The sequence below is a fragment of the Cololabis saira genome, unplaced genomic scaffold (genome assembly GCF_033807715.1).
Source record: "Cololabis saira isolate AMF1-May2022 unplaced genomic scaffold, fColSai1.1 scf027, whole genome shotgun sequence".
NCBI lineage: Eukaryota > Metazoa > Chordata > Actinopteri > Beloniformes > Belonidae > Cololabis > Cololabis saira.
In genome coordinates this window covers 291,506-307,189 of record NW_026906191.1, presented here as the reverse complement: position 1 = coordinate 307,189, position 15,684 = coordinate 291,506, and positions in this window count along the sequence as shown.

Sequence of the window (15,684 nt, the reverse complement as noted above, 5' to 3'; positions counted from 1 at the left end):
AAAAAGCGGATTTCTGTCATAACATTGATTTACCTTCTGATTTTTTAAGGCAAGCTATTGAAAACGTTAGAAAATTGGAGAAAGGTGTCTATGTAGTTGATTTGAGCGACTCATTTCATTATTGGACTCACCAAACCACTTACAGTGTTTCAGGTACAAAATGACCGTTTCTCGCTGAGAAAATGCCAAAAAGCGGTTTTCTGTAATAACATTGTTTTACCTTCTGATTTTTTAAGGCAAGCTATTGAAAACGTTAGAAAATTGGAAAAACTAGTCTATGTAGTTGATTTGAGAGACTCATTTCATTATTGGACTCACCAAACCACTTACAGTGTTTCAGGTACAAAATGACTGTTTCTCGCTGAGAAAATGCCAAAAAGCGGATTTCTGTCATAACATTGATTTACCTTCTGATTTTTCAAGGCAAGCTATTGAAAATGTCAGAACATTGGAGAAAGGAGACTATGTAGTTGATTTGAGAGACTCGTTTCATTATTGGACTCACCAAACCACTTACAGTGTTTCAGGTACAAAATGACTGTTTCTCGCTGAGAAAATGCCAAAAAGCGGATTTCTGTCATAACATTGATTCACCTTCTGATTTTTCAAGGCAAGCTATTGAAAACGTCAGAAAATTGGAGAAAGGAGTCTATGTAGTTGATTTGAGAGACTCATTTCATTATTGGACTCACCAAACCACTTACAGTGTTTCAGGTACAAAATTACCGTTTCTCGCTGAGAAAATGCCAAAAAGCGGATTTCTGTAATAACATTGTTTTACCTTCTGATTTTTTAAGGCAAGCTATTGAAAACGTTAGAAAATTGGAAAAACTAGTCTATGTAGTTGATTTGAGAGACTCATTTCATTATTGGACTCACCAAACCACTTACAGTGTTTCAGGTACAAAATGACTGTTTCTCGCTGAGAAAATGCCAAAAAGCGGATTTCTGTCATAACATTGATTTACCTTCTGATTTTTTAAGGCAAGCTATTGAAAACGTTAGAAAATTGGAGAAAGGTGTCTATGTAGTTGATTTGAGAGACTCATTTCATTATTGGACTCACCAAACCACTTACAGTGTTTCAGGTACAAAATGACTGTTTCTCGCTGAGAAAAAGCCAAAAAGCGGATTTCTGTCATAACATTGATTTACCTTCTGATTTTTCAAGGCAAGCTATTGAAAACGTCAGAAAATTGGAGAAAGGAGTCTAAGTAGTTGATTTGAGAGACTCATTTCATTATTGGACTCACCAAACCACTTACAGTGTTTCAGGTACAAAATGACTGTTTCTCGCCTAGAAAATGCCAAAAAGCGGATTTCTGTAATAACATTGTTTTACCTTCTGAATTTGTAAGGCAACCTATTGAAAACGTCAGAAAATTGGAGAAAGGAGTCTATGTAGTTGATTTGAGGGACTCATTTCATTATTGGACTCACCAAACCACTTACAGTGTTTCAGGTACAAAATGACTGTTTCTCGCTGAGAAACTGCCAAAAGGCGGATTTCTGTCATAACATTGATTTACCTTCTGATTTTTTAAGGCAAGCTATTGAAAACGTTAGAAATTTGGAGAAAGGTGTCTATGTAGTTGATTTGAGCGACTCATTTCATTATTGGACTCACCAAACCACTTACAGTGTTTCAGGTACAAAATGACCGTTTCTCGCTGAGAAAATGCCAAAAAGCGGTTTTCTGTAATAACATTGTTTTACCTTCTGATTTTTTAAGGCAAGCTATTGAAAACGTTAGAAAATTGGAAAAACTAGTCTATGTAGTTGATTTGAGAGACTCATTTCATTATTGGACTCACCAAACCACTTACAGTGTTTCAGGTACAAAATGACTGTTTCTCGCTGAGAAAATGCCAAAAAGCGGATTTCTGTCATAACATTGATTTACCTTCTGATTTTTCAAGGCAAGCTATTGAAAATGTCAGAACATTGGAGAAAGGAGACTATGTAGTTGATTTGAGAGACTCGTTTCATTATTGGACTCACCAAACCACTTACAGTGTTTCAGGTACAAAATGACTGTTTCTCGCTGAGAAAATGCCAAAAAGCGGATTTCTGTCATAACATTGATTCACCTTCTGATTTTTCAAGGCAAGCTATTGAAAACGTCAGAAAATTGGAGAAAGGAGTCTACTTAGTTGATTTGAGAGACTCATTTCATTATTGGACTCACCAAACCACTTACAGTGTTTCAGGTACAAAATGACTGTTTCTCGCTGAGAAAATGCCAAAAAGCGGATTTCTGTAATAACATTGATTTACCTTCTGATTTTTCAAGGCAAGCTATTGAAAACGTTAGAAAATTGGAGAAAGGTGTCTATGTAGTTGATTTGAGAGACTCATTTCATTATTGGACTCACCAAACCACTTACAGTGTTTCAGGTACAAAATGACTGTTTCTCGCTGAGAAAATGCCAAAAAGCGGATTTCTGTCATAACATTGATTTACCTTCTGATTTTTCAAGGCAAGCTATTGAAAACGTCAGAAAATTGGAGAAAGGAGTCTAAGTAGTTGATTTGAGAGACTCATTTCATTATTGGACTCACCAAACCACTTACAGTGTTTCAGGTACAAAATGACTGTTTCTCGCTGAGAAAATGCCAAAAAGCGGATTTCTGTAATAACATTGTTTTACCTTCTGAATTTTTAAGGCAAGCTATTGAAAACGTTAGAAAATTGGAGAAAGGTGTCTATGTAGTTGATTTGAGCGACTCATTTCATTATTGGACTCACCAAACCACTTACAGTGTTTCAGGTACAAAATGACTGTTTCTCGCTGAGAAAATGCCAAAAAGCGGATTTCTGTCATAACATTGATTTACCTTCTGATTTTTTAAGGCAAGCTATTGAAAACGTTAGAAAATTGGAGAAAGGTGTCTATGTAGTTGATTTGAGAGACTCATTTCATTATTGGACTCACCAAACCACTTACAGTGTTTCAGGTACAAAATGACTGTTTCTCGCTGAGAAAATGCCAAAAAGCGGATTTCTGTCATAACATTGATTTACCTTCTGATTTTTCAAGGCAAGCTATTGAAAATGTCAGAAAATGGGAGAAAGGAGTCTAAGTAGTTGATTTGAGAGACTCATTTCATTATTGGACTCACCAAACCACTTACAGTGTTTCAGGTACAAAATGACTGTTTCTCGCCTAGAAAATGCCAAAAAGCGGATTTCTGTAATAACATTGTTTTACCTTCTGAATTTGTAAGGCAACCTATTGAAAACGTCAGAAAATTGGAGAAAGGAGTCTATGTAGTTGATTTGAGGGACTCATTTCATTATTGGACTCACCAAACCACTTACAGTGTTTCAGGTACAAAATGACTGTTTCTCGCTGAGAAAATGCCAAAAAGCGGATTTCTGTCATAACATTGATTTACCTTCTGATTTTTTAAGGCAAGCTATTGAAAACGTTAGAAAATTGGAGAAAGGTGTCTATGTAGTTGATTTGAGCGACTCATTTCATTATTGGACTCACCAAACCACTTACAGTGTTTCAGGTACAAAATGACCGTTTCTCGCTGAGAAAATGCCAAAAAGCGGTTTTCTGTAATAACATTGTTTTACCTTCTGATTTTTTAAGGCAAGCTATTGAAAACGTTAGAAAATTGGAAAAACTAGTCTATGTAGTTGATTTGAGAGACTCATTTCATTATTGGACTCACCAAACCACTTACAGTGTTTCAGGTACAAAATGACTGTTTCTCGCTGAGAAAATGCCAAAAAGCGGATTTCTGTCATAACATTGATTTACCTTCTGATTTTTTAAGGCAAGCTATTGAAAACGTTAGAAAATTGGAGAAAGGTGTCTATGTAGTTGATTTGAGAGACTCATTTCATTATTGGACTCACCAAACCACTTACAGTGTTTCAGGTACAAAATGACTGTTTCTCGCTGAGAAAATGCCAAAAAGCGGATTTCTGTCATAACATTGATTTACCTTCTGATTTTTCAAGGCAAGCTATTGAAAACGTCAGAAAATTGGAGAAAGGAGTCTAAGTAGTTGATTTGAGAGACTCATTTCATTATTGGACTCACCAAACCACTTACAGTGTTTCAGGTACAAAATGACTGTTTCTCGCCTAGAAAATGCCAAAAAGCGGATTTCTGTAATAACATTGTTTTACCTTCTGAATTTGTAAGGCAACCTATTGAAAACGTCAGAAAATTGGAGAAAGGAGTCTATGTAGTTGATTTGAGGGACTCATTTCATTATTGGACTCACCAAACCACTTACAGTGTTTCAGGTACAAAATGACTGTTTCTCGCTGAGAAAATGCCAAAAAGCGGATTTCTGTCATAACATTGATTTACCTTCTGATTTTTTAAGGCAAGCTATTGAAAACGTTAGAAAATTGGAGAAAGGTGTCTATGTAGTTGATTTGAGCGACTCATTTCATTATTGGACTCACCAAACCACTTACAGTGTTTCAGGTACAAAATGACCGTTTCTCGCTGAGAAAATGCCAAAAAGCGGTTTTCTGTAATAACATTGTTTTACCTTCTGATTTTTTAAGGCAAGCTATTGAAAACGTTAGAAAATTGGAAAAACTAGTCTATGTAGTTGATTTGAGAGACTCATTTCATTATTGGACTCACCAAACCACTTACAGTGTTTCAGGTACAAAATGACTGTTTCTCGCTGAGAAAATGCCAAAAAGCGGATTTCTGTCATAACATTGATTTACCTTCTGATTTTTCAAGGCAAGCTATTGAAAATGTCAGAACATTGGAGAAAGGAGACTATGTAGTTGATTTGAGAGACTCGTTTCATTATTGGACTCACCAAACCACTTACAGTGTTTCAGGTACAAAATGACTGTTTCTCGCTGAGAAAATGCCAAAAAGCGGATTTCTGTCATAACATTGATTCACCTTCTGATTTTTCAAGGCAAGCTATTGAAAACGTCAGAAAATTGGAGAAAGGAGTCTATGTAGTTGATTTGAGAGACTCATTTCATTATTGGACTCACCAAACCACTTACAGTGTTTCAGGTACAAAATTACCGTTTCTCGCTGAGAAAATGCCAAAAAGCGGATTTCTGTAATAACATTGTTTTACCTTCTGATTTTTTAAGGCAAGCTATTGAAAACGTTAGAAAATTGGAAAAACTAGTCTATGTAGTTGATTTGAGAGACTCATTTCATTATTGGACTCACCAAACCACTTACAGTGTTTCAGGTACAAAATGACTGTTTCTCGCTGAGAAAATGCCAAAAAGCGGATTTCTGTCATAACATTGATTTACCTTCTGATTTTCCAAGGCAACCTATTGAAAACGTCAGAAAATTGGAGAAAGGAGTCTATGTAGTTGATTTGAGGGACTCATTTCATTATTGGACTCACCAAACCACTTACAGTGTTTCAGGTACAAAATGACTGTTTCTCGCTGAGAAACTGCCAAAAAGCGGATTTCTGTCATAACATTGATTTACCTTCTGATTTTTTAAGACAAGCTATTGAAAACGTTAGAAAATTGGAGAAAGGTGTCTATGTAGTTGATTTGAGCGACTCATTTCATTATTGGACTCACCAAACCACTTACAGTGTTTCAGGTACAAAATGACTGTTTCTCGCTGAGAAAATGCCAAAAAGCGGATTTCTGTCATAACATTGTTTTACCTTCTGATTTTTTAAGGCAAGCTATTGAAAGCGTTAGAAAATTGGAGAAAGGTGTCTATGTAGTTGATTTGAGAGACTCATTTCATTATTGGACTCACCAAACCACTTACAGTGTTTCAGGTACAAAATGACTGTTTCTCGCTGAGAAAATGCCAAAAAGCGGATTTCTGTAATAACATTGTTTCAAGTATCTGAGAGAGCTTAGCAAGGGGCCTCGCATTGACCATTACTTCCTTAGAGGTAGGGCAAATCAGTCGAGTGAAGCCCAGTGGCAGGATATTCACCACAGTCCACAGGGTATCAGAACCCCAGACGAAGCTCAATCAAGCACAGATCCATTTATGAACATCAGCCCAGAGCCCATCCAGCCACAGACAGCAGTAGAGCGGAGGCTGACTGGACGAAAACCTCAAATCTTGTGGCCTAAATCCTGTCAGAAAAAGGAGTGGGAAACCACAGACACAGACCTCGTCCACCTTTTAGAAGGTCTGAAAGGGGGTGTGGAGAAAAAACTGGACAAGATCGGAGAGACCATTTATAGCTATGGAGCAGAGAGATTTGGTGTGAAACGTGAGAACTTGCAGACACAGAAGGAACCATCTGCTCATCTAAAGTCCAGGAGACAACAAGAGATTCAGAGACTCGTGAAAGAAAGGAGGTGCCTGAGGAAACAATGGAAGAAGGCCACGGAAGTGGAAAAGAAAGGCCTTGGGGCACTACAGGGCGACATCAAGCAGCGTCTGGCAGCACTGCGAAGAGCAGAATGCCTGAGAAGGCAACATAAGAAGAGAGAGCGAACGAGGACTGCCTACTACAGAGATCCCTATAAATTTGGTAAGGACCTCTTTGTCAGGGAGAAATCTGGGACCCTCAAAGTACCCATAAGAGAACTGGAAGAACATCTTCGGAAGACCTACTCCGACAAACAGAGGCATGTGCCAGCCAGCATTCCGGAGGATATGCCACCCATCCAACCACCTGAGCAACAGATGGAAACAAGGCCCCCCACATGGAGCGAAGTTGAGAGCACAGTATAACGGGCAAGAACAGCTTCAGCCCCGGGGCCCAACGGCATTCCATACAGGGTGTATAAGAACACGCCAGGCGTCTTGAAATACCTCTGGAAGCTTATGAAAGTGGCATGGGAAAAAGGAATGATACCAAAGGCATGGCGACGGGCAGGAGGGATCCTGATTCCCAAAGAGAAGAATTCCTCAACCATCGAGCAGTTTCGCCAGATCAGCCTTCTCAATGTGGAAGGAAAGATTTTCTTCAGTGTCGTGGCCCGTAGGCTCTCAGCATTCCTGCTGGCGAACAACTTTGTTGACACCTCAGTGCAAAAGGCAGGGATAATTGGGTTCTCAGGTTGCTTGGAACACACAAATGTCATCTGGCACCAAGTACAGACGGCCAAGAAGGAGAAGAAAGACCTGCATGTGGTGTTTTTAGATCTTGCCAATGCCTTCGGGTCAGTGCCTCATGAGATCTTGTGGACAGCGTTCAACTTCTTTCAAGTGCCAGAGGGCATCACAAGTCTAGTCAAAGCCTACTTCCAGGATCTCCAATTCTGTGTTACAGCACAGGATAGTACAACTGCCTGGCAGCACCTTGAGATAGGCATTATGGCGGGCTGCACCATCTCGCCACTGGTGTTTACAATGGCAATGGAGCTACTTATTCGTGCATCACGATGGGTGGTTGGAGGAGAACGATTGAGAGCGGGCTCCGTCTTCCCCCAATCAGGGCGTACATGGACGACATGACGACAATAACAACAACGGTCGCATGTACCAAACGTCTGCTGGAGAAACTCCGGGGAAACATCAAATGGGCAGGAATGGAGCATCTCCATTGTCAAAGGTAAGCTCACCAATGCAAGGTTCCATTTGGACGACCAGCCAATCCCAACAAGTTCTGGAGAAGCCTATCAAAAGCCTTGGCCGATGGTATAGCGCAGAACTTAAAGACTCTGAGCAGGTGGAACAACTCAGGCAGGATACAATCAGCGGCCTCAAGCAGATTAACAACACTGCTCTCCCTGGAAAATTGAAGCTATGGTGCTTTAAGTTTGGGCTGCTACCTCGCCTCATGTGGCCAATTTCCATCTATGAGGTCACCTTATCTCATGTCAATCGGCTTGAGAGACTGGTGAATGCCCAAGTGAGGAAGTGGCTTGGACTGCCGAGATGCCTTTCCAGCATAGGCCTGTATGGCAATTGAGCGCTCTCCCTTCCAATCTCAAGCCTGGTGGAGGAGTACAAATGTGCCAAAACAAGGGTGGAAATGACTCTTACAGAATCCCGGGACCCATGCGTCAGAGATGCGGCTCCAAACCTGGCAACAGGGAGGAAATGGAAACCATCTGCAGCAGTAGCAGTGGCAAAGACCACCCTCAGACACCGGGATATAGTGGGACGAGTCCAACATGGCAGAGGGGGTCTTGGCCTGGAAGCAACAACACCCGCTTGGCAAAAGGCTACTCCGTCTGAACGGCGACACATGGTGGTTGAGGAGGTGCGCAACCAGGAGGAGGCAGCCAGGTGTGCCAAGGCAGTCTCCCAAGCCCAGCAAGGACGCTGGATGAGGTGGGAGGGTGTGGAGAGGAGGAAAATCACGTGGAATGAGATGTGGAGCATGGAGGCTAATAGGCTCAGCTTCATCATCAGAGCCACTTATGATGTCCTGCCCTCTCCAACCAACCTACATCTCTGGTATGGAGAGGACCCAGCCTGCCTGCAGTGTGCAGCCCCAGCAACCCTCAAACACATCCTGGTGGGTTGCAAGACCAGCCTGACTCAAGGAAGATACACCTGGCGCCATAACCAAGTGTTGAAGGGCTTGGCTGCCGAACTTGAGGACAAGAGGGTCACCATCAACGCCATGCCTTTCAAAACCCAGACCACCCTCCCACGGAAGACAACATTCGTCCGACAAGGGGAGAAACGGAGAACCAAGCCATCACCTCCAAACTAAGGCCCACTGGACACAGCCCGGGATTGGGAAATGCGGGTAGACCTCAGCCAGAGGCTCACTTTCCTGCCAGAAATCGCAGCAACCAACCTGCGCCCAGATTTGGTCCTCTGGTCCAAGTCCTGCCGGCGTGTCTTCATTGTGGAGCTGACTGTCCCGTGGGAGGATAACATCGACGAAGCATTCGAAAGAAAAAGGCTGCGTTATGCTAACCTAGCAGCTGATGCTGAGGCGCGGGGATGGAACGTAAAGGTGTGGCCAGTGGAGGTTGGCTGCCGAGGCTTTGTAGCCAGGTCCACCACACGGCTCCTGAAGGAAGTTGGGATCAGAGGACAGGCCCAGCGGAAGGCAATAAAATAACTTGCCAAATCAGCCGAACGGAGCAGTCACTGGCTGTGGCTGAAACGGAGGGATGCAACATGGGCTGTTTGATGACCACGGGGTGCCACCATATGACACACACCCAGGTCTGATCAGCCTGTGGCAGGCCAACCTTGGAAGAGGGTGTATTGTGTTAAGAGGCCGAAACACCTGATGAAGACAAGGCACACAACTGATGACGTGTAGATTTGGTGGTGCCCCGCGATCCTGTCCAAACTCCACCCAACAGTCATGTCCGATAGGAGTTATCGTGCTGATATATTTTAGGGATATTAACAGCTAGTCCTATTAAGAATCCTACCTTCTGATTTTTTAAGGCAAGCTATTGAAAACGTCAGAAAATTGGAGAAAGGAGTCTATGTAGTTGATTTGAGCGACTCATTTCATTATTGGACTCACCAAACCACTTACAGTGTTTCAGGTACAAAATGACTGTTTCTCGCTGAGAAACTGCCAAAAAGCGGATTTCTGTCGTAACATTGATTTACCTTCTGATTTTTTAAGGCAAGCTATGGAAAACGTCAGAAAATTGGAGAAAGGAGTCCATGTAGTTGATTTGAGAGACTCATTTCATTATTGGACTCACCAAACCACTTACAGTGTTTCAGGTACAAAATGACTGTTTCTCGCTGAGAAACTGCCAAAAAGCGGATTTCTGTCATAACATTGATTTACCTTCTGATTTTTTAAGGCAAGCTATGGAAAACGTCAGAAAATTGGAGAAAGGAGTCCATGTAGTTGATTTGAGAGACTCATTTCATTATTGGACTCACCAAACCACTTACAGTGTTTCAGGTACAAAATGACCGTTTCTCGCTGAGAAAATGCCAAAAAGCGGATTTCTGTAATAACATTGTTTTACCTTCTGATTTTTTAAGGCAAGCTATTGAAAATGTTAGAAAATTGGAGAAAGGAGTCTATGTAGTTGATTTGAGGGACTCATTTCATTATTGGACTCACCAAACCGCTTACAGTGTTTCAGGTTCAAAATGACTGTTTCTCGCTGAGAAAATGCCAAAAAGCGGATTTCTGTAATAACATTGATTTACCTTCTGATTTTTCAAGGCAAGCTATTGAAAACGTCAGAAAATTGGAGAAAAGAGTCTATGTAGTTTGATTTGAGAGACTCATTTCATTATTGGACTCACCAAACCACTTACAGTGTTTCAGGTACAAAATGACTGTTTCTCGCTGAGAAAAGGCCAAAAAGCGGATTTCTGTCATAACATTGATTTACATTCTGATTTTTTAAGGCAAGCTATTGAAAACGTTGGAAAATTGGAGAAAGGTGTCTATGTAGTTGATTTGAGGGACTCATTTCATTATTGGACTCACCAAACCACTTACAGTGTTTCAGGTACAAAATGACTGTTTCTCGCTGAGAAAATGCCAAAAAGCGGATTTCTGTCATAACATTGATTTACCTTCTGATTTTTCAAGGCAAGCTATTGAAAATGTCGGAAAATTGGAGAAAGGAGTCTATGTAGTTGATTTGAGAGACTCATTTCATTATTGGACTCACCAAACCACTTACAGTGTTTCAGGTACAAAATGACTGTTTCTCGCTGAGAAAATGCCAAAAAGCGGATTTCTGTCATAACATTGATTTACCTTCTTATTTTTTAAGGCAAGCTATTGAAAACGTTAGAAAATTGGAGAAAGGTGTCTATGTAGTTGATTTGAGAGACTCATTTCATTATTGGACTCACCAAACCACTTACAGTGTTTCAGGTGCAAAATGAGTGTTTCTCGCTGAGAAAATGCCAAAAAGCGGATTTCTGTCATAACATTGATTTACTTTCTGATTTTTCAAGGCAAGCTATTGAAAACGTCATAAAATTGGAGAAAGGAGTCTATGTAGTTGATTTGAGAGACTCATTTCATTATTGGACTCACCAAACCACTTACAGTGTTTCAGGTACAAAATGACTGTTTCTCGCTGAGAAACTGCCAAAAAGCGGATTTCTGTCATAACATTGATTTACCTTCTGATTTTTTAAGGCAAGCTATTGAAAACGTTAGAAAATTGGAGAAAGGTGTCTATGTAGTTGATTTGAGCGACTCATTTCATTATTGGACTCACCAAACCACTTACAGTGTTTCAGGTACAAAATGACCGTTTCTCGCTGAGAAAATGCCAAAAAGCGGATTTCTGTCATAACATTGATTTACCTTCTGATTTTTTAAGGCAAGCTATTGAAAACGTTGGAAAATTGGAGAAAGGTGTCTATGTAGTTGATTTGAGGGACTCATTTCATTATTGGACTCACCAAACCACTTACACTGTTTCAGGTACAAAATGACTGTTTCTCGCTGAGAAAATGCCAAAAAGCGGATTTCTGTCATAACATTGATTTACCTTCTGATTTTTCAAGGCAAGCTATTGAAAATGTCGGAAAATTGGAGAAAGGAGTCTATGTAGTTGATTTGAGAGACTCATTTCATTATTGGACTCACCAAACCACTTACAGTGTTTCAGGTACAAAATGACTGTTTCTCGCTGAGAAAATGCCAAAAAGCGGATTTCTGTCATAACATTGATTTACCTTCTGATTTTTCAAGGCCCCTTCATTATTGGACTCACCAAACCTCTTACAGTGTTTCAGGTTCAAAATGACTGTTTCTCGCTGAGAAACTGCCAAAAAGCGGATTTCTGTAATAACATTGTTTCAAGTGTCTGAGAGAGCTTAGCAAGGGGCCTCGCATTGACCATTACTTCCTTAGAGGTAGGGCAAATCAGTCGAGTGAAGCCCAATGGCAGGATATTCACCACAGTCCACAGGGTATCAGAACCCCAGACGAAGCTCAATCAAGCACAGATCCATTTATGAACATCAGCCCAGAGCCCATCCAGCCACAGACAGCAGTAGAGCGGAGGCTGACTGGACGAAAACCTCAAATCTTGTGGCCTAAATCCTGTCAGAAAAAGGAGTGGGAAACCACAGACACAGACCTCGTCCACCTTTTAGAAGGTCTGAAAGGGGGTGTGGAGAAAAAACTGGACAAGATCGGAGAGACCATTTATAGCTATGGAGCAGAGAGATTTGGTGTGAAACGTGAGAACTTGCAGACACAGAAGGAACCATCTGCTCATCTCAAGTCCAGGAGACAACAAGAGATTCAGAGACTCGTGAAAGAAAGGAGGTGCCTGAGGAAACAATGGAAGAAGGCCACGGAAGTGGAAAGGAAAGGCCTTGGGGCACTACAGGGCGACATCAAGCAGCGTCTGGCAGCACTGCGAAGAGCAGAATGCCTGAGAAGGCAACATAAGAAGAGAGAGCGAACGAGGACTGCCTTCTACAGAGATCCCTATAAATTTGTTAAGGACCTCTTTGTCAGGGAGAAATCTGGGACCCTCAAAGTACCCATAAGAGAACTGGAAGAACATCTTCGGAAGACCTACTCCGACAAACAGAGGCATGTGCCAGCCAGCATTCCGGAGGATATGCCACCCATCCAACCACCTGAGCACCAGATGGAAACAAGGCCCCCCACATGGAGCGAAGTTGAGAGCACAGTAAAACGGGCAAGAACAGCTTCAGCCCCGGGGCCCAACGGCATTCCATACAGGGTGTATAAGAACACGCCAGGCATCTTGAAATACCTCTGGAAGCTTATGAAAGTGGCATGGGAAAAAGGAATGATACCAAAGGCATGGCGACGGGCAGGAGGGATCCTGATTCCCAAAGAGAAGAATTCCTCAACCATCGAGCAGTTTCGCCAGATCAGCCTTCTCAATGTGGAAGGAAAGATTTTCTTCAGTGTCGTGGCCCGTAGGCTCTCAGCATTCCTGCTGGCGAACAACTTTGTTGACACCTCAGTGCAAAAGGCAGGGATAAGTGGGTTCTCAGGTTACTTGGAACACACAAATGTCATCGGGCACCAAGTACAGACGGCCAAGAAGGAGAAGAAAGACCTGCATGTGGTGTTTTTAGATCTTGCCAATGCCTTCGGGTCAGTGCCTCATGAGATCTTGTGGACAGCGTTCAACTTCTTTCAAGTGCCAGAGGGCATCACAAGTCTAGTCAAAGCCTACTTCCAGGATCTCCAATTCTGTGTTACAGCACAGGATAGTACAACTGCCTGGCAGCACCTTGAGATAGGCATTATGGCGGGCTGCACCATCTCGCCACTGGTGTTTACAATGGCAATGGAGCTACTTATTCGTGCATCACGATGGGTGGTTGTAGGAGAACGATTGAAGAGCGGGCTCCGTCTTCCCCCAATCAGGGCGTACATGGACGACATGACGACAATAACAACAACGGTCGCATGTACCAAACGTCTGCTGGAGAAACTCCGGGGAAACATCAAATGGGCACGAATGGAGATTAAACCCAGCAAATCCCGTAGCATCTCCATTGTCAAAGGTAAGCTCACCAATGCAAGGTTCTATGTGGACGACCAGCCAATCCCAACAGTTCTGGAGAAGCCTATCAAAAGCCTTGGCCGATGGTATAGCGCAGAACTTAAAGACTCTGAGCAGGTGAACAACTCAGGCAGGATACAATCAGCGGCCTCAAGCAGATTAACAACACTGCTCTCCCTGGAAAATTAAAGCTATGGTGCTTTAAGTTTGGGCTGCTACCTCGCCTCATGTGGCCAATTTCCATCTATGAGGTCACCTTATCTCATGTCAATCGGCTTGAGAGACTGGTGAATGCCAAAGTGAGGAAGTGGCTTGGACTGCCGAGATGCCTTTCCAGCATAGGCCTGTATGGCAATTGAGCGCTCTCCCTTCCAATCTCAAGCCTGGTGGAGGAGTACAAATGTGCCAAAACAAGGGTGGAAATGACTCTTACAGAATCCCGGGACCCATGCGTCAGAGATGCGGCTCCAAACCTGGTAACAGGGAGGAAATGGAAACCATCTGCAGCAGTAGCAGTGGCAAAGACCACCCTCAGACACCGGGATATAGTGGGACGAGTCCAACATGGCAGAGGGGGTCTTGGCCTGGAAGCAACAACACCCGCTTGGCAAAAGGCTACTCCGTCTGAACGGCGACACATGGTGGTTGAGGAGGTGCGCAACCAGGGGGAGGCAGCCAGGTGTGCCAAGGCAGTCTCCCAAGCCCAGCAAGGACGCTGGATGAGGTGGGAGGGTGTGGAGAGGAGGAAAATCACGTGGAATGAGATGTGGAGCATGGAGGCTAATAGGCTCAGCTTCATCATCAGAGCCACTTATGATGTCCTGCCCTCTCCAACCAACCTACATCTCTGGTATGGAGAGGACCCAGCCTGCCTGCAGTGTGCAGCCCCAGCAACCCTCAAACACATCCTGGTGGGTTGCAAGACCAGCCTGACTCAAGGAAGATACACCTGGCGCCATAACCAAGGGTTGAAGGGCTTGGCTGCCGAACTTGAGGACAAGAGGGTCACCATCAACGCCATGCCTTTCAAAACCCAGACCACCCTCCCACGGAAGACAACATTCGTCCGACAAGGGGAGAAACGGAGAACCAAGCCATCACCTCCAAACTCAGGCCCACTGGACACAGCCCGGGATTGGGAAATGCGGGTAGACCTCAGCCAGAGGCTCACTTTCCCGCCAGAAATCGCAGCAACCAACCTGCGCCCAGATTTGGTCCTCTGGTCCAAGTCCTGCCGGCGTGTCTTCATTGTGGAGCTGACTGTCCCGTGGGAGGATAACATCGACGAAGCATTCGAAAGAAAAAGGCTGCGTTATGCTAACCTAGCAGCTGATGCTGAGGCGCGGGGATGGAACGTAAAGGTGTGGCCAGTGGAGGTTGGCTGCCGAGGCTTTGTAGCCAGGTCCACCACACGGCTCCTGAAGGAAGTTGGGATCAGAGGACAGGCCCAGCGGAAGGCAATAAAAGAACTTGCCAAAGCAGCCGAACGGAGCAGTCACTGGCTGTGGCTGAAACGGAGGGATGCAACATGGGCTGTTTGATGACCACGGGGTGCCACCATATGACACACACCCAGGTCTGATCAGCCTGTGGCAGGCCAACCTTGGAAGAGGGTGTATTGTGTTAAGAGGCCGAAACACCTGATGAAGACAAGGCACACAACTGATGACGTGTAGATTTGGTGGTGCCCCGCGATCCTGTCCAAACTCCACCCCACAGTCATGTCCGATAGGAGTTATCGTGCTGATATATTTTAGGGATATTAACAGCTAGTCCTATTAAGAATCCTACCTTCTGATTTTTTAAGGCAAGCTATTGAAAACGTCAGAAAATTGGAGAAAGGAGTCTATGTAGTTGATTTGAGAGACTCATTTCATTATTGGACTCACCAAACCACTTACAGTGTTTCAGGTACAAAATGACTGTTTCTCGCTGAGAAAATGCCAAAAAGCGGATTTCTGTCATAACATTGATTTACCTTCTGATTTTTTAAGGCAAGCTATTGAAAACCTTGGAAAATTGGAGAAAGGTGTCTATGTAGTTGATTTGAGGGACTCATTTCATTATTGGACTCACCAAACCACTTACAGTGTTTCAGGTACAAAATGACTGTTTCTCGCTGAGAAAATGCCAAAAAGCGGATTTCTGTCATAACATTGATTTACCTTCTGATTTTTCAAGGCAAGCTATTGAAAATGTCGGAAAATTGGAGAAAGGAGTCTATGTAGTTGATTTGAGAGACTCATTTCATTATTGGACTCACCAAACCACTTACAGTGTTTCAGGTACAAAATGACTGTTTCTCGCTGAGAAAATGCCAA